This window comes from Pan paniscus, chromosome 23 (assembly GCF_029289425.2).
Source record: "Pan paniscus chromosome 23, NHGRI_mPanPan1-v2.0_pri, whole genome shotgun sequence".
Classification (NCBI taxonomy): domain Eukaryota; kingdom Metazoa; phylum Chordata; class Mammalia; order Primates; family Hominidae; genus Pan; species Pan paniscus.
In genome coordinates this window covers 37379859-37400240 of record NC_085927.1, presented here as the reverse complement: position 1 = coordinate 37400240, position 20382 = coordinate 37379859, and the positions used below count along the sequence as shown (strand labels likewise).

The 20382-nt window shown below is 47.7% G+C and overlaps 1 long non-coding RNA gene across 1 annotated transcript; it reads right to left on the bottom strand.

The window, feature by feature from the left end:
* Positions 1-12423: 12423 nt before the first annotated feature.
* Positions 12424-13546, bottom strand: LOC117977510 (uncharacterized). The gene is made up of 2 exons (XR_004668685.1): positions 13223-13546; positions 12424-13112 (listed from the first exon to the last, which is right to left on the bottom strand). It is a non-coding gene; the product is annotated as an uncharacterized LOC117977510 (long non-coding RNA).
* Positions 13547-20382: the final 6836 nt, after the last annotated feature.

Genomic DNA, 20382 nt, shown 5'->3' with positions numbered 1-20382 from the left:
AGCAGTAAGTAAGTGTGGCTTTGAAAAATCAGGGGAAAAACTGCCACGTCAGTCCTATAAAAAAATACCAAAAAACAAACGAGGGTGTTCCTGCTTCTCGTTCCATGTACTGCGGAGATATTAGTCTTGCACGGAGCTCTACGAGGCCTCCTTCGCTCGCCTCCCGGAATGAGCCTGCCAGGGTAGATGGATCACTCCTGAAGTCCCCCCACCCGCCAGCCACACTACATCGAGGCTTCAATTAGCCGAATGTGTTCCACGTTCCAGGGACAGAACAGCGCTGAGCCTCTGTGAGATCTTCCGCCACGATCTGCAGCTCGCGTGTGCAGAGGAAGCAATATATATTTTTTAAATCTTATTTTAATTGTTTATGTGCTGATTTCTTGCCTGCCAACGCCCGCCCCCGCTCCCCCCGCCCGAATCCCTACCATCACCAGAGGAACCTCTCTTCCCTGTAAGAATGATGTTCTTGCCTGCAAAACAGCTCAGCTTCACTGAATCATGGGGAATGGGTGCAACGAGGTGGAACTCCTAGGGTGTGATCTCTGGGGTGTTGGTTTGGGGGTGTCAGGGGGTGGATGGCACCCTGACTTCCAAGCTGGCAGAAGGAGAAAGACCTCAGCCACCACAGAGACCTATCATTGGGTCTAGACTGCCTGGGTCCCAGCAGTGCAGCCCTTCGGTAAATAACTCCCCGTCTCTGGCCTCATTTTTCTCATCTGCAAAATGGGGACAATAACAACAGCTTCTATAATAGGATATGATATGAGCATTTAGGGAGATAAAAATTGTAAAGAAGTGCTGAAATGTGTTCACTATAAATATCTGTTTCCTTGTAAAGTCGCTGTTTGATAGACCGGTCACAGATGGAAGAGTGATTTGAGGGCTGAAAGCAAGTACTCTATCCTGGAAAGTTGATATTCAGAAAGCAAGCAGCCAACTCTGAGGGGTCTGATGGATGAGTTTCTGGAAATGGAAATACTACCGGACAAGTGGCCTCTAAAGTTCTAAATTTAAGTGGAAATAGACAGGAAAAACCTGAACATTTCCTGCGATCTACATGCCAGGCACAGTGTTACTTACGTATGTATCAGAGGTCTGCAAACTACATCAGCTATCTGTTTTTACAGGGCCTGTGAGCTAAAAGTAATTTTACATATCTAAATCACTGCAAAAAAATCAAAAGAAGAATACTATTCCATGACACATAAAAAATATATGAAATTCAAATTTCGGTGTCCATAAATACATTTTGATTGGAACACAGCCAAATTCATTCTTTTACGTTTCATCTAACGTTGCTCTTTGTCATGCCACAGTGGCGGAGTTGAGAAGTTGCAACAGAGGACATCTGGCCTGAAAATATTTACTATTTCGTCCTTTACTGAAAACTTTTGCTGGCCTCTGGTATCTGTGACTGTATTGAAGTTTCAGACTGGCCAGATGCGGTGGCTCACGCCTCTAATCGCAGCACTTTGAGAGGCTGAGGCGGGCAGATCACTTGAGGTCAGGAGTTGGAGACCAGCCCGGCCAGCATGGTGCAACCCCGTCTCTACTAAAAATACGAAAATTAGCTGGGCGCGGTGGTGCATGCCTGTAATCCCAGCTGCTCCAGAGGCTGAGGCAGGAGAATCACTTGAACCCGGGAGGAGGAGGTTGCAGTGAGCCGAGATCTCTCCGCTGCACTCCAGCCTGGGTGACAGAGTGAGACTCCAGAGTCTCAAAAAGAGAGAGAGAAAAAAGTTTCAGAGTAACACAGTGAGGCCTGTTGTCATTATTAGCCCATTTTATGGGCACATAAACTGAGGCTTTGAGATGCTAAGTCATGTGGCTGGCCCCAGGACTGTGGAGAGGGTGGTTATTGATAAAAATTATTATTACTCCCAATTTACAGATGAAGAGACTGAGGCCTGCAGAGGATAAACTGCCTTGCTCAAGATTATCCAGTGAGTGAAAGCAGTGTAAGCATTTAATGCAGTGTAAGCATTAAAATCCCACTTTTAGGGCCAGGCTGTTTCTCTTTGCAGCCACTCTTCTCCTCTGGGGGTTAGAAGTGGATATTCCAGAGAAATTGGAAGGATCTGTCTCTGGTGGTTGGCTCATTCCAAATGCTCCTGCAAGCTGGGAACTGAAGCAGGGCTGCTAGTGGATTAGGCGGGTGGTCGTGGGTCCTGGGCCAGGCATGGGCTTTGAGAATCAGAGTGGGGAGAAGAAGAGGAGGAAGAGGTGACAGTCGGGACATCCATGTCTGTTTGCTTTCCAGCTTCCTCCCAAGACTCACCCACATAGCTGCCCATTGCTCCAATGATGGAAGCAACTGAGATGCATAGTTCTTGAGTTCTTATCATTACTTGGGAAATACCCATTGGTTTGTGTTGTAACAATCTCCAAACACAGACTCTGAAAAGACCTCCTGTCCCAGCCCTGGGAAGGACTGGAAAATATTTTGCCCTTAAAATGATTTTCATTCAGACTCAACCTAAATGCCCATGGAGAGGGGATTATCGTGGGGGCACCCACACACTGAAACACAATGCTGCTATTGACTGTGCAGAGACAGAAGCATGAAATGACATGGAGAGACACCGATGCTGTGTTACAGAATAGAGAAGCAAGTTTTCAACATGCATTCTGGGGCAATCACATTATTGCAGCAGAGTTATATTTACACAGAATCTGAGTGTGGACTCTGTCCATGCACCATTGGCCTTCAACTCTTTCTCCTCCTTTGTTTTGTGTCCTGTAAAATGGGGGTATAAAATGCTGCCTCTCAGGGTTGGCATGGCACTGCTTATATGTGATGATATATATAAATCCTTAGTCCAGGATTATTAATTTTAAAGAAAAACAAAAGAAAGAATGATGTCTATTCCATAAAAGGTGGGGAACTACTGGTTTACACCAACCTAGGTATTTTTAAGTAAGGTAATTTTGGCCCAGAGAGGGTGAGTGACTCACTTGCCCAAGGTCACATAGCAAGTTAGGTGGAGCGGTGGGAACTAAGACCTAGGGCTGCCTTAGTGCTCTTTCTACGAGATCTCATTTTGCCCCCCAGAAAACACAGGGTTTTCAGGGAGCTGGTCCACATTGATACTCCTATGACATGGGTGAGGCATATGTTATCTACATGATATCTATGTGGTTGAGTGTGGTGGCTCATGCCTGTAATCCTAACACTTTGGAAGGCTGAGGCAGGAGAATTGCTTGAGGCCAAGAGTTCGAGGCTGCAGTAAACCATGATTGCTCCACTGCATTCCAGCCCAGGTGACAGAGTAAGACCCTGTCTCTTAAAAAAAAGAAAGAAAGAAAGAAAGAAACAAGACTGTCAGCCCTTTAGTTCTGGAATCCAGGGCAGAAACCAAGGCCCAGTGAGGTGAGTGTGAAATCCAGAGGCATACAGCTGGTCTTAGATCTCTCTGACTCTCTAGAGAAAATTCCAGTGAGATCCCTCAGTTTGGGAAAGTACAGACACCTCGGCCTGGGTGGCCACTGGAACTCTATTCCCAATGGGGAAGAACTTAACAGGAGGAGGAACTCAGAGTAGATAACATTTGTTTTGGACATGAAGCATAGAAAATAGAATATAATTCCCTCCTTTAGGTTTGTTTGGGAGAGACATGCTATAGAATGAATCATTTGTTTTGCAAAACCAGGTGTTTAACTCCTTTGGCTCTGGGGCTTGTGCTGAGATAGGAGAAGTCCAGTAGACCACCTCCAGAGCATTTGTGGTGGGAGGAGCCTTTGTGTTGTTCTCTCTCTCTGTGTGTGTGTGTGCATGTTTGTGTGTGTGTGTGTGTGTGCGCGCGTGCAGAGAGGCATGTACATGGTGGGACCCCAGCTGAAGTTCTGGGAACCTGACAGTGCATGAAATGCCTGTAGTGACCAAGAAATGGGAGGGAAACAGTTGCCATTCAGAGGTAGGAATGGCCTTTCAGAGGGAGAAACAACACTTGGGCATGCAGGGAGTATTTCAACTTTTATCTTTCTTCTTCCCATCCACCCACCCTCTCATCTACTCACTCACCTATCCACCGTCCTACTCACTGAACTATACACACCCTCATTCATCCATCCATCCATCCATCCATCCATCCATCCATCCATCCATTTACCTACACATCCAACTACTCACCCACCTGCCTATCTTCCCACCCACCCATTCAACCATCTACCTACCCACCCACTCACCCACTCATTCACTCATCTATCCATCCATACATTCATCCACTTACCCACCCATACATCCATTCATTCACCCACCCATCATTCATCCATCCATGCATCCACTCACCCACTCACCCAACCATCATTCTACCACACACCAATATCCATCCATTCATCTACCCACTCTTTCACCTGCTCACATACCCATTTACCCATCTATCTACCCACTCATTCATCCATTCATCCATCCATCCACTCACCCAACCATCCATCTACCCACACATCATCCAGCCAGCCATCTACTCATCCCTCATCCATCTGCTCACTCACTCAACTATCCATCTGCCCATCCATTATCTATCCATTCACCCACCCACAAATATCTGTGTATCCACCCATTCAACCACTCAAACACCCACCCACCTATCCATCAATTCACTCACCATCTATCTATCCATCCATCCATTCATCCATCCAACCACTCACTCACTCAACGATCCATCCACCTACCCAGTATCCAGTTGTTCACCCATCCACAAATATCCATCTATTCACCCACTCAGATACCCATCTACCTATTTATTATCCACCCATCCACTCTTCCATTCACCCATTTATCAACCCATTGACCCATCCACCACCCCATCCATCCATGCATCTGCCCACCCACCCCTCACCCTTCAATCCTCCTTTCCATTTACCCATCTATGCCCTATTCAGCTGTATGTCAGCCTTGCATACAGCAGTGGTTTGCAAGATGACCACTGGCCTGGCTCTTCCCATTTTATATATGAGGAAACCACCATTCCAGTAGGATGACAGAGAATGCAGATTCTGAGGTCAGATCGAGCCAGGTTCAAATTCTGGCTCTCCCATTGGGTGGCTGTATGATCTCAGGCAAGTGACTAATGCCTCTGAGCTTGACTTACTCTCTGTAAACTTGAACTAAGGATGCTAACTTCCTTACTCCTGTGGTGAAGACGAAATGAGATGCCGCCTGTAAAGTGCTTAGCGTGGGGTCTCGCCTGAAGAATGTGCTCAATACGTGCCCTCTGTCATTACCTACTGAACATTTACTATGTGCCTGGGGGTGCTTCATGTGTGCTTTCTCATCACTATTCCCTCCAGGCTGACCTGACTCTCCTCATTCTACAGATGAGAAGACTGAGTCTCCGAGAGGTTAAGGAAATGGGCAGGGCCCAGGAGCCCAATCCAGGCTGGTGGAACTCCAAATTCTACTTTCATGCTGGTCCCTGCTCTGCCACAAAAACACATTGTGACCTCAGGCAATATGGGGGCAATATGGGGAAACCATCATTTCCCTATATGTACCATGAGAGGGTGGACTAAATGATTCCCAGGGCCTCTCTTTGCTGGAAGTGTGAAGGGCGCCCTCTCAGCACATATCTGTGGAGCCTCAGATGGCTCTGACCCTGCACGTTGGAGGGCTGTGGCTATCCAAGACCAGGCACTGTACCCTCACCACCCCTTGAGCAATGGCTGACAAGAGGGGTTGTGGAGACAGTCACACCTGGTTCAACCTCTACTGCTATGCCTTTCTTCCTGAACAACCGCAGTTCACAGTGAAATTCCTTAACCTCTTGGAACCTCAATGTCCTAACCTTTAAAATGGGGATAGGAAGAATGCTCATCTCATTGGGTGGCTGTGAAATCCAATGAAATAATGCTTTGAACTGACCGAGAAGGGTGTTGCAGTCAGAAGAAGGGGAATGAACAAAAGCCAGAGGCCACCGTCCCCAGTCTGTAACATCTGATCCTATACTCACACAACAAATACCTGAGTCACTACTGTGTACCTGGCCCAGCGCCCAGCATTGGAATACAAAGATGATGGAGATGGACAAGGAGACACATTCTCCTGGAGGAAACAAAATAATAGCCAAGTCTGCAAATAGATGAATAAATCACTTTTGCGGGGGGTGCATGGGTTAAATTCGGTGAAGAACTTAAAACAGGTGAGGGGCTAATGAGCCTGGACAAGGGACAGAATTAGAAACATGATCCACTTTGGGAGGCCAAGGCAGGTGGATCACCTGAGGTCAGGAGGTTGAGACCAGCCTGACCAACATGGCGAAACCTCGTCTTTACTAAAAGTACAAAAATTAGCCAGGTGTGGTGATGCGCCTGTAATCCCAGCTACTCAGGAGGCTGAGGTAGGAAAATCGCTTGAACCTGGGAGGTGGAGGTTGCAGTGAGCCAAGATTGCGCCATTGCACTCCAGCCTGAGCGACAAGAGTGAGACTCTATCTCAGAAGAACAAAAACACATGTTTGGGGAAGGCCTCCCCAAGCAGGTACTATTTGAGTTGAGAACTCACCAAACGATGGTTTGAGCCATGCTGCCAAGGCGTCTAGGGAACAGAGTGTCAGCAGAGGGAAGAGCAAGTGCAAAGGCCCTGTGATGGGATTAGGCTGCTGGGCAAATGGAACTGGGGACCAGGGGCCATGCCTGCCCTCCTCTGGGGGTACTTTCATATGGCTTCTCCACATCACATTCAAATCTGGTCCCTAATTACCAGTGGCCTCTTTCCTGCTACCTGGGAGAGCTGGGTCCTGCTGCCTCTTACTTATAATTCTCCCTCATTTTAACAACCTACATTTCAATATTATGTCCCCACATCCCAAGGCCTCTGGGTACCAGGTATATTTCTCCAAATCCCAATAAATAAATACAGTAAATCCATGTGCTTTCAGGGATTTTTATGGGCCAGTCTGCCAGGAAAATGGGCTGGTTGCCTCGGAGGGCCGAGCTGACAGAGCCAGCAAGGTAATTAGCTGCTGAGTTATGGGGGCCACTTGAAGTCTAATTATTGAGAGATTTGAGGCACCCGCCTCATTTGGGTCCAGATTTACATGGTGCTCGACGGGCTCTTTTGGTAGGTGTCTCCGTGGGGATGCAGACAGGAAGGCAGCTACTGGGTCTCCGAGAGGAGGGACTTGGAGGTAAAAGGCTAGAGGGACACCTAGAAATGGGGTGTGCCTGGCGTGGATGGTGGGCCAGGGTGGTGCTGCCTCCTTGGGAAGCCATCTATCTTTTCCTGCAGCACTTGCATACTCTCTGCTTCTATTTTGTTTCTCTGGTTTAGAGCTATCTCATTATACCTATTTGTTCACAAGTGTCTCCTACGAGTCTCATTCATTCATTCAATAAAGAGATCAAGAACACCTGTGATGCATCCGTATTTGATATAAAGGTGCAAGAGATGAGAGAGGCTCTCTTATTAAACTGTGGGTTCGACAAATGGTGCACAATATATATTTGTTGTAAGAAATCAACAATGTGCTGTCTCAGTGCCATAAGACCTTGCCCTGCTCATCACTTAAATTCCAGGCTATACAGGTTTAGATTGTGTGTGTGCGTGTGTGTGTGTGTGTGTGTGTGTGTGTGTCTATGTGCATGCGCGCATGCGTGCTCTTATGCAAACACCCAAATTGAAAGTCTCCCATGCTCCAGGCAGGTGCTAGATATTCAAGCCATTCAATGTCCCATACAGGTCACCATCCTCTGTAGCCTGAATAGCTTCAAAAGCTTCCTCCCTGGTCTCTTCCCTTCTCCCTTCCCCACCTTGCATTCCCTCCCACCCCCCGCCCCCAGAGCAGCACAAGCTGAGCTGGAAAGTAAGACAGACCCTCCTTTTCCTGGGGAGAAGCCAGAGTCTTAGAATGTTCCACAAGGTCCTCTGGGATTTGCCCTCCTACTATCACCCTCACTGATCTGCTCCAGCCACTCTAGTCTCCTTGCAGCCCCTCCCACACCCCGGCCTCAGTCCCACCTCCAGGCCTTTGCACTCACTGAGCCCTCTGCCAAGAGCGCCGTGCTCCCAGCTAAACATCGGCCTCATTCCCTCATCTCTGTCATGCCTCTGCTTGACTCTAAACTCTCTGTTCTTTCTTCACTCTATTTTTCTTCTTAGCCCTTATCACTGCTTCTCATAGTACATATTTATTTGTTCCTGGATTCTTGTCTCCTGCCTCTTCTGTCTACTACTAGAATTTCAGTTCCACCAGGGCAAATGTGCTGTCTCTTTTTATTACTATTATTTATTTTTATTATTTTTTATATATTTATTATTTTATATATTTATCATTATTTTTTGAGACAGAGTCTTGCTCTGTCACCCAGGTTGGAGTTCAGTGTCACGATCTCAGCTCACTGCAACATCCACCTCCTTCAAGCCATTCTTCTGCCTCAGGCTCACCAGTAGCTGGGATTACAGGTGCCCACCACCACACCCAGGTAATTTTTGTATTTTCAGTAGAGATGGGGTTTCACCATGTTGGCCAGGCTGGTCTCAAACTCCTCACCTCGTGATCTGCCCGCCTCAGCCTCCCGAAGTGCTGGGATTACAGGCATAAGATGTGTTGTCTCTTTATTTCTACACTTTATTTTCAGTACCTGGAACAGTGACTGGAATGTAATAGGTGCTCAATAAGCAATTTTTTAAATGAATGCATGAGTTTACCTTTTAATCTACAATAGCTAGTGCGGTAGCTGGCCCATAGTAGGGATGAAATAGCTGTTCAACTAAATGTGGAGACAAGTGAATAGACTATGTGCCAAAGGGAGATAAATATTACCGTGCATGTGCATGGCCCGAGTGCCATAGGAGGGTGGGGTGCCCATGGTGGGTCTCGGGGTAAGAGATCAGCCATGGGCATTTCCCATGAACTAATGACACTTGAGCTGACTGGTGAAGCAGGAATTTGACAGATGGCTCACGTGGGAAAGGGTCTGGCGGAGAGAAACATCACATCACTCAGGGAGGCTTGACGGTACTCAGTGTCAACATAGCAAGGAGGGTAGGGGACTCAGGGCTGAGACAGAGACCTAATCTTGGAGAACCTTGAATATAAAACTAGGAATTAGGATTATTCCTGAGGGTCCTGTGGGGACTTGAGACAGAGGTATGCAGGGAGGGACACAGTCATATTGAGATTTCGGTGTAATCTCTTCCTTGCTCGTGAAGACAGTATTACGGGAGTGAGACCAGCTAACTGTTCCGGGAGGGGACAATGAGGGCTGATTTGAGGTGGTAACACTGGGAGTCAAGAGGAGGGATAGGTCTGCCAGGGGCCGCAGATAAGATTCTTGCATGACTGTAGAGATCACACGTGGAGAGACTAAAGATTAATAATTCCCAGGTCTGCAAGACAGGCCAGTGTAAGCCACCTCACTGTGGGACCCACCTGGCCCTAAGCTCAATTAACCAGATTTTTAAAGTGTCATAATTGCAATCCCCATCCTTCTCCCCTCCTTTCTTTTCTCTTAAAAAATTTTTATTATATATGTTTTTTGACAGCAAAAGACTCTCAGATACTTGATGTGCTGTATATTAAGCAGAGTGGCAGCTGTGATATTGCCAAGCGAAACAAAATACAAAATTTACAGCAGTAAATTCTTCTCTCTTCAGGGTGGTTAATTATCTTAATTACTTTTATTATCTTTTATCTTTTAAGATCCTAAATTGCTTATTTCTGCCTCTCCTGCCAAAGGCGACCACATATCTTTTATTGGTGCATGCTGAGTAAAGACAGTCATATGTACATCTTTCTGGTGAAATTTAAAGGAAATTTGATTTACACCCGGCTTCTCCTTGTGATTTTAATTGTACCAACTAGTGAAAATAAAGTTATGGGAAATAGCAACTGCTGGAAACACACACACACACACACACACACACACACACACACAGTGCCTGCACTCCAAATCTGACAAATGTTTTTTCTTTTCTTTTCTTTTCTTTTTTAATGCCCCCTCCTTTCTTCTGTGCATTCTTTGTGCGACTTGGGGGAAAACCATTTCTCTCGAGCAAATCTTAACTCGGGAGAGAAGAATTACAGGCTTTGCAAACTGTCACACTTTCCCCAGGAAACGGGGAAAGGTGATTTGGTTTGAAATAAATCCATTCGTGGTTAACATTTTAAAGCAAAGGGAAAAAAGGGAAAAAAAATCACCAGGCATCTAGACCTGGGGATATTTCAGCCTAGGAGATTTGGTGACAGCTGAACAGGTGGAAGATGAAGAGCACAGCAGCCTGAGCTGGGGAGACCTGGGAGTGTGGAGGGGTCAGGTACCTAGCGAGTGACTTCATTAGGGGAGGGCGCGGTCTGTGGTTAAGAGCTTGGGTTTGGAATAGATGGCTTAGGGTTGGCGGAGGCTGAAAGGAAGCCACGATCCTATAGTCAGAGACTCTCGCGCCGAAGGCATCCTGGAATTTAGAATTATTGCTGGAGGTTAGAGCAGCCTCTCATGGAGGTCACCCTGTAGAATCATGCCTGGAAGCTACAGCTTGGGATCCAGGTGGACCTGCGTTTAAATCCTGCCTCTGCCAAGTTTGAGGTGTGTGACTGGGGCACACCACCTGTTCTCTCTGAGCCCATTCATCTCTACAATGGGGATGATACTAATGAGGATTGAATAGAATGATGGCGTGGGTGTGATGCCATGAGCTCTGCTATACCCCCACTGTGATGGGAAATGAAGGCTCAGAGAGGCCAAGTCACCTGCCGAAGACCACACAGGTTCATGCAGGGAGATGATCACACCATTCCACTGACGCTTCTGATTCCATGTGGGGTTTGGGATTCTGCAAACTCAAAGGGGGAGCCTCAAGACTACCTGGGAAGGGGTGTGAGAGAGAGGCCCAGATGGGAGAGGGCAGAGGGCGGGTGGAGGTGGAGAACAGGTCTCTGTGCTCCCTGAAGGGGCAGGGAGAAATCTCTGTGGTTTCCTTTGCTGAAAGCACTTGGTGGGGTGAGGGGAGGTGGCACTAGGGAGGGACAGGTATTCCCTTCCTGTCTCTGTTCAAAGAGGAATGTCACGTACAAGAGCATTTTGTGTGTGTGGTGGGGGGGTGGTTCTTTGAGCTTCATTGAGGCCTATGGGATTGGAGCCCCAGGTCTCAGAGGCAATGCCATCCATAAGCATGGCCTGGAGGGAGGCACCTGCCAGCCCCTTTGTGACCCCCTCCCTGCCTCTCTCCCTCGCATCCAGGCAAGCATCACTTCTTGCTGTCTGTGGTTCTTGGTGAGCTGATCAGGGGACTTCCCCAGTTTTAGCACTGAAAGTCCCCCATCCCATGAGACCCTTTCGGTCCCTGTGGCAAGTTGGTCACCAGTGTCTTGGCCTTTTTCTGTTTCTCTGCCTCTCTGTCTGTGTCTGTCTGTCTCCTTCCACCCTTCCTCCTTCTGTCTGTCTCCTTCCACCCTTCCTCCTTCTTTCTCTTATGGGTTCCTCCGCCCCCTGGCCAACAAAGCACTATTTTGCACCTCCCGAGGTGGCGGGAGCGTGGGGCAGTGCTCAAGACAGCCATGTCAAGAGACAGAACTCAGAGGGGGGAAGAGAGGAAGCCAGGTGAAGGGGTTGTCTGGTAGGAAGAAGGGGCTTGCCTTGGGGGAAGGGGCTGCATTCTCCACCCCACAGAGAGACCCTCTAAATGCTCTGGTCTTCTGCACATGGGCCTGCTTTCTCATACATTTTTTTTTCTATACTGAGCTCAGGGAGAGGCGGGGTGTGTGTGTGTGTTTATGCACGTGCACTCGTGTTGCCTGTGAGCGTGTGTGTGTGCTTGTGTGCATGCCTGTACAGGCTCACCGTGGAAGGGCCTGGAAAAAGAGAGCTTTCCTGGGTGGGTAGGGAGCCTGACCCTCTCCTGCCAGAGGCTGTCTAGTGCTACAAACCTCTCCTGGACTGTGGCCTTTTGGGGGGTTGGGGCAGGAGACACTAAAAGATAGGGAAAGCAGGATTCAGGGGTAGGGTGGGGGGTGGGGGGTGGGGTGGGAGCTTCCCTGCCCCTGAGAGTCCTCTTGGGTAACCCCTTGTCATATGTGGCCAATGAGCACGTGGCATCTGGCTGGTGGTACCTACCTGAGGAACTGAATGTTAAATTAACCCATTTCTTCTTCACCCCAAGAACACTGTGCTGGTGGCAAGCTGCACTTTTCTTTTTTCCTAAATGGAAAATGGGTTACATTTAATTTTAGTGATTTAAATTTTAAAAATGCAGTTATTGGGAAACGTTTAAGTATGTTTGGAATCACTGATCCACATGAATCCACATTTTCAACCATAGTATCCAAATGGAGATGTGTTATAAAATACACACTGGATTTCAAAGCCTCAGTACCAAGACTGAATGTCAACTCTCTGAATTCAACATTTTTAACACTGATTGATTGCATATTGGAATGATGGTATTTCTGTTAAGTTGGGTTAAATAAAACATATTATTGAGACTAATTTCACGGTTTCCTTTTACTTTTTAAAAGCACGGTTTCTACAAAATTACAAATGACACAGGTGGCTCGTATTCTGTTCCTCCTGTCCCTGTCACCGAGGAAATAATCCATCAGCCTCACTGCACTGAGACATGAAGCCACCTTGTCTGCAGTTGTTTTTATCCTCTTCATTGTTCTTTTATTGTAGGAATAAAAAGTTCCACCCCACTGAAATGAACAATTTTTAGAATGGGAGGGTTAACGAAACCTGGGTTGGTGATGTCGGTTTCAAAGGCCCCCTCTCCTCAAACTTTATTTCTTGTCTACTCTGGGTTGTGGGGGCAGGCGGCAGACAATGAGGTCTGTCTGGACTGGGAGTCATTTTTCAGATTTTGAGGGCTTGAGAGTCTTTCTTCTTCTTGCTGCTGCTGGCTGGAGCTTCATCCTCAAAGAACTAGTTGCGTGAGATGCCAGATAGAGAAAGAGACCCGCCTCTTGGTTCCCCCAGGCTGATGTGGTTTTGCTAGGACCACTGTAGTACCCTGAGGAAGATGAAGAAGTTGGCCCAGGACCCAGATAGATACCTGTGGCCAGGCGGGAAGCTGATGTGTAGATCCACAAATATGCTCTGAGTGTCTTCAATGTGCCAGGCTATGGATGGATAGACACCAGCCCTGCCCTCAGGGATTCCAGCCCTATGGGAGACAGACGCTGAACAAGAACAAACACATGCACTGCTAAGAGACACCGTGCTGGTTGGTTCCATGCATTACCTCATCTAATCGTCATGTCAGTTCTATGAGGCGAGGCTTACTGCTCACCTTATTTCACAGACGAGCCTGAGGTCAGAGAGCTGGGAAGCCTTGGCCAGGGCATGCGCACATTGAAGCTGGGGCTCCAAAGTCAGCCAATCCCCTCTCCTGGGCTGCCTCCTGAGTGCTCCTAAAGGGGTGTGGGTTACAGGTGGCCCACCTGCCCTCTGTGGCTTGCTCTTTCTAGGCCATTTCCCTCTCCCAGCTTTCCTTCACAGCACTCTCTGAATCCGTCATCCCTGCTTTTAGTGAAAACCCTCAGTGAACCAACGTATATTTTTAGCCTGCACCACCTCTTGGGATAATGAGGCTCATACGTTGACTTCCCACTGAGTAAAGCACTCTAGCACTCTAATTTTTCCTAAAATGGCTTTGAGCGTCCCCAGGAGATGCAGGTGAGAGGAGAGAAGTTACTTGTCTTCCCCCCAATCCGGCTCCCTGTCACGGAGCCCGTGTCTCTCTGAGGGGTGGCCGGTGACGATGGGCTGGCCTTGCAATGGAGCCACTTAGATAGGAGTCTGTGCCTTCTCCCTGAGTCTGGGATTTGAGGCTGCGGCAAGAGACTTCCAGCTTGGCCAGTCTGGATTTGCCCGTCTGTAAACGGGGAACAGGAACACAGGTCCTGCAGGGTGTGGGGGACTCCATCAAGGGCGTGGGTGTAGAGAAGGAAGCCTTCCTGGCCATCTCAGCTTTGGCATGGCTGCGCTTCACGGATACACGTGGTGGCGGGAAGGGGATGGATGGAAGAGGAGCATAATGTATAGATCTCCAGTATAAAACACATAGGATGTCAGCCAACATTCTTGCTGTGGCCCTGACACCTCTCTGTCCTCATTCTTTCTCCCTCCCTCTGCTCCAGTGCCCCTGGTCTCTTACAAGCCAGGCATACTTCTACCTCAGGGCCTTTGCACTGAGAACGCCTGCCTGAAACACTCTTTCTCCAGTTACCTGCACAATCACCTCCCTCTTCTCCTTCTAGTTGCTGCTCAAATGTCCCCTTCTCAGGGACACACCTCCAGACCACGTTGAAAATCGCAATCCTGTCCCTGCATTTTCCTGTTTGCCATTTTTTTAATGTATCACCTTCTATCAAACTCTATAATTTATTTACGATGTTAATTTTGTTTATTTTTGCCTGCTTCTTCAAGAGCAGGGATTTTTTTATGGGTCTTGTTCCCCGCTATGTCCTCAGCACCCAGCACTCTGCCTGACACACACCAGGTGCTCAATACACATGTGTGTAATCTGTGCTTTGTCTTCCCAAAGTCTTCTTGACAGGTTGATAAATATTATTATGTGGCTGGGTGCAGTGGCTCATGCCTGTAATCCCAGCACTTTGGGAGGCCGAGGCAGGAGGATCACTTGAGCTCAGGAGTTTGAGACCAGCCTGGGCAACACAGGAAGACCCTGTCTCTACAAATAAATGTGAAAAATATTAGCCAAGAGTGGTCGTGCCCGCCTGCAGTCCCAGCAACTCAGGAGGCTAAAGCGAGAGGATCCCTTGAGTCTAGCAGGTGGTGGTTCCAGTGAGCTGAGAGCATAGGTGACAGAGTGAGACCCTGTCTCAAAAAAAAAAAAGTTATGCAGCCAAACAACAATAACAATACAATCTTGGAGGGGATGTTTATGCTCAAACACATTTAATAATAAACTAATTTTTTTCAGGAGGGCATTATTTTGGGCTGGGTGAATCAGATGCACATCCAGGAAATAGAGGCTGGGAAAAAACAATCTAGACCAATCTGCCCATTTCACAGCTCAGGAAACTGAGGGTATTGGTCTCGGACTCTTGACGCAGACCTCTGACTTCTAGGACAGCTTTGCCTGGTCCTACATATATACTCCGTCTCTCAGTCCCAGGTCCCCATTCAATAGGGGCTTCTTTAAGACATCACGTGGTTGACCAAGGACTTCAGGAGAAGAGGGATCCTTTTCTCTGCCAGGAAGTATGCAGGGGTGCCGGGGCAAGTGTGGAAGAGACATGGATTTGAGCATGGCTTACTTTTATTAGTCTGTGGCCCAGATTCAGAGCCATTATAAATATTTAAGAAAGCTGTGTATTTTTCCATGCACAAAACGGAATGGCCTTTGATCAGAAATGTCTAATTTTAGTGAAAATGATCATAACATTGCCAGTCATTTGATATGTGCTGACCAATGCTCAGGTTAGAAGCAAGGAAGAACCTTATACCTTGATTTTGCCCTAATTGCCCCACCATGGCCTTTCAAGGCTTGATTAGGCCCATTTTACAGATGAGAAAACTGAGGCTCTGACAAGGGAGTAATTCGTCCAAAGTCACAAGGCTGATGAATGCAGGAACCAGTTTTCAGCTCCAGACTGAGCCTTTTACCTCTATGCTCTGTGTGGAAAGGGGCTAAGTGGTGGGGAAAACATCATAATTTCTTTCCTTTTCTTTTATTTATTTTTTGAGGCAGAGTCTTACTTTATCGCCAAGGCTGGAGTGCAGTGGCATGATCTTGGCTCACTGCAACCTCCACCTCCTAGGTTCAAGTGATTCTCCTACCTCAGTCTCCCGAGTAGCTGGGACTACAGTCGCCTGCCACCACGCCCGGCTAATTTTTTGTATTTTTAGTAGAGACAGGTTTTCACCGTGTTAGCCAGGATGGTCTCGAACTCCTGACCTCGTGATCCGGCTGCCTCAGCCTCCCAAAGTGCTGGGATTAAAGGCGTGAGTCACTGCGCCCGGCCCCCATAATTTATTATAAGGAATAAAAAGGATGGACTACATAGGGAAAAAAACATCACAAAACCAAACAGAAGAGATGTCTTAATTCCCGTTCCCATCAATGCAACTAGAGGGTATTTTATTGCTTTGTTGTTTTCAGAGTCGTTTGCATTCTTTTTTTTCTTTTTCTCCTTTTAATACTGGGCATCATATTTGCTGTGTCATTTTGTGTCTTGTTCTCTTTTGTCTTTTCAATTACTATTATGTTACAATTATGTTTCCATGTTGTTATTCATTTTTGTCAACATTGGAACGGCTGTGTAATATCCTCTCCTATAGACAAGTCATAATTCATTTTTCATTTTCCCTTGGGTGGATATTTAGGTCGCTGCCCATTTGAGGGCTCATATTTAATGTCACAGGGAGCATCGTTCCTTGTGTGTCGTTTTCTTCAATATCTAGAATGTTCCATAGAAGCTGGGACACAGGTCCGAGGAACGCGTGTTTGTAAAGAGCTTGAGGTGTAGCACCACGTTGCTTCAAAGACGCGCTGCCCTCACCACCAGCAGCAAACGAGGGGGCCCTTCTCACCCATCCTGGTTCAGGTGATGGACACATAACCTGAACAACAGCAGCAACAATGTGCTGTTAGAAAATTAAGTGAAAACGGCATCTCCTCACTTGAATGTCTTTTTCTCTGATTCCCACAAAGCTGAGCTTTTCCCCATATGTTTGTTAACCAGATACATTTCCACTTTTGTAAAGACTCTGTTTATGGGAAGAATATTCTTAAAGTTAAAATAGAATTGAAAAATATTCAGAAGCAAGAAATTAAGGTGAAATCTAGAAACCAGGCAACGGACCCTGAGCTTGTCCGTTAAACTCATCGGCTAATCTCACTCCCCTCTGTGGACGCAAAAGGCACTGATGCCCTGTGGGTAGGGGGTGGGGCGGTGGGTGGGTACTGGGTCCGAGGTTGAGCTGGGGAGACTCAAATGTGGGGAGGGGTTCCCACACACAGATGGCCCTTGGGTTGGGGCCGAGAGGGTGAGCTCCTCAAGGGATGAGACCCACCTGTCATCCGGAACTCAGACCGCTCCCCGTTCCAGTACAGAGCCAGGCAATTATGTTTCACTGTGCTCTGGGCTGGGACGAGGCTCGCCCAGGGGCTGGGAGGGACGGGTGCAAGACAGTCTCTGACCCAGCCTGGGGTTGGGGGAAGGCAGCTGTCTGGGGAGGCACTGTCTCCTGGCTTCCCCACAGCAGGTGCTCCTGGCTACCACCATCACCTGTTGGGATGGGACCAGAGCCTTCCCCACTGGCCTCCTTTGGCCATTCTAGCACCTCTAGAGTCCAGCCTCAGTCAGTCAGTCCAATACAGCAGCCACATACTCTGTGATGGATCCTGTCACTCCCCTACAGGGGGAGTCTGCCTTCTACCCTAAAGGAATCCAGCCTCCTTCACTCTGCCCTCTTGCGTTCTCCAGCCTCATCTCCTACCCTACCTCCCATCTCATGCATCTCCAGGAACACCCACTTTTCTGTTCCTGAAACCCACTCAGTGCACTTGGCACATGCTGTTCCCTGTGTTTGGAATGCTATTCCCCAGATCCGCACAGGGCTGAATGTCACCACCTCAAGGAGGCTGTCCTGATTGCTGCTCACATTCTCCCTCTTGAGACCCTGTTTCTTTTCTTCCTGGCACTGGACTGCCTTGGAAATGTCCTTGGAGCCTCTGCCTGCCACTGATTCTTCACTTTGATTGCCTGTAGGATCCTCCTGGGAGCTTTTAAAAATACTGATGGCCGGGCCCCACCCCAGACTAATTAAATCAGGACCTCTGAGAGGTGCATGGGGGCCTGGGTTACGCTTTGAAAGCTCCCCCGGGGATTCTAATGTGCAGCCAGGGCCAAGACCACGGATGTTTGAGATGCTTATTTATTGCTCAGTTATTGACTTGTCCCACTCACTTCCTCCCCAATGTCAGCTTCACAAATGACAGAAACCACAGCTCCACCCTCAGAGCCCAGCACCTGGTCTGGCACATCTGAGATGCTTAATTTGGGGAATGATTTTTCAACAGAAAATCCTGACTTGCAAAACTCAGCCACTGCAGAATCTACACTACGTCTGAGAACCTTCCAGTAGTTCCAAATGGCTGGGAAAAAAAAAAAGAAAAAAAAGACGGATGGGTCACAGTACTGTCCCCATTTTCCAGATAAGGAATCCCAGTGTGTTCGGAATAGAAGCATCTTGGGTGCTGTTCCCAGTGTGGATTGGAGAAGAGTTAAGTAAACATCAGAATAAAGAGGGGAGCTTCATTTTGTCAATTCAAAGACTGACAATTAAGATTTGAAAAATAATAGAAGAGAAATTAGCAGGCCTTGCATCTAACTCTTTTGAAAACAATAAATAAAAGGACTGCGTGTCTTTAAGGCAGTGAATGTGGGGGAAAAAATAAGGTACCTCATTCTGCGCCTGTTCTCTGGGCTTGTCTGTATTCCTGTCGGCAGCCGGGCCCACATAAACATTCGGCACGCAGCACTTGCAGACACTTTTTAATAGAATCGCTTAAAACAATTAATTACCAGAGTTTTCATTCAAGCTGCACTGCAAAAGATACGCCGGCAATAAAAGGCATTTATCCGCGGGTTTCTCGAGGCCTGTTTGTTATTAAGATGTAAATTAAATCATCACAGATGTTCCATTTTTTAATCTAGGCCTGGGAAGATCAGGGCCAAGCGTGGCCTAAACGGGTTTATTTCATTACCCATACATTCATTAGAAACCCACCGTCTTATTGGATATCATTTTTCTTGGGTGACTTTTTTTCCCCTTCTTAAACAAATTATCAAGATAATTTGTTCATTTCCCTTTCTGCTCGTTCTTAGCGCTCACAAGCTCCAGGGTGGTGTCTGAGGGCTCCTGGTGAGGGGAATTTGTTTGGGGTTCTGGGGGAGAGGTCATTTGCCTTCCTGGAGATGGGAGAAACCTAGCACCATCTCCAGACACAGAGGTGGGGGAATCATCTGGGAATTTCTGGAAAATAATTCTCTTCTACAACAGAGATGCATTGGAGAGTGGGATTGAAATCCTTGGCTGTAGCTCACAGAGAGTTTAATTTCTGAATGGGAAGGGACTGTCACACGCCCCGCAGCCTAGCCCCACTCTTTGCCCTTGTTCTACTAAGATGCTTAGAGTGTGTGTGCCACCATCTGAAGGCACCTGCCACCCTTGCCTGCTTTTTTGTTTACATTCCACCTCCACGTCAGGGCTGTGACTGTCTTGTTTACCACTGTATCCTCAAAGACTTGCACAGTGCCTGGCACAAAGTACGTGTTCAGATGGTAAGTAAACGAATGTTAGCAGTTACTGTTTAAATGCCCAGCATGGTACTTAACACACATAATTTCACGTAACTCCCCCGCTTACCCAACAACCTAGGCAGGAGAGACTATTATCATCCTCCTTTTAGCGATGAAGTCAGCCTGTTGCAGAAAAGTACGGGGATTTGCCCAAGGTCCCATGACCAGTGAGTGGAAGGGTTAGGATTTGAACCCACGTCTGCCTGGCTCCAAATTCCTTTGATTTAACTCCTCACTATTCTACAGCTAGGCATTTGGGCATCATTGAGTCTAAAACTCACTGGGGTGCTTAACATTTATTTAGTGTCAAGCACCTCGCTGGGCATAGGGAAGTGCTTACCAATAGCTCAGGAAGGCTCTCAGAGGTGGGCAGGCATCACCCTTAGCCTCGCTCGGTCCCCTTCTAATGTAGCTGTTTTGCAGATGCGGAAGCCGAAATGCAGTCATAGAAGGGCTACGTAGGCTGAGACTCAGGATTAGCAAATAACTTGCAGGGCCCAGTGCAAAATGACAATGCAGAGACCCTTGTTTGGACAAGGGATCTTATCCCATAATAAGAATTTCATGACCATAGGTGACAGAGCATTAAACAGAGCTCCAGGCCTTCAGGGTTCTGAGAGACTGCAGAGGTCACAAGCCAGTGACCTGGCCCTGCTGAGACTTAGGGCTCATCTCAGTTTTTTCCACCACGTGCTGCTCCTCTTCTTCCGGACTGCCCTACTGCACCTCTCCAGCCCACCTGCCTTCCCACCTTTTCTCCATGTTTATCTGAATTTTCAGTAGAATAAGCCCATCTGAGCTTGTGTAGCCCTCATGTATAGGAGGGAATTAACCCATAGGATCACACGCTGGGGTGAGCCACTGAGTAGGGTTTGCTCTGATCAGGATGATGATTATTACAGATGTGGTTTTGTTGCATTGTGCAGGCTGGAGTATAGTAGTAACATTATAGCTCACTGCAGCCTCAAACTCCTGCACTCAAGGGATCCTCCGGTCTCAGCCTCCTGAGCTGCTAGGACTACAGACGAGTGTCACCACACCTGGCACTTGTCCATGATTTCCTCGTGTTTCTCCAACAGCCAAATGCAGCAGATGTCCCTATTCCCATCCTGCAGGG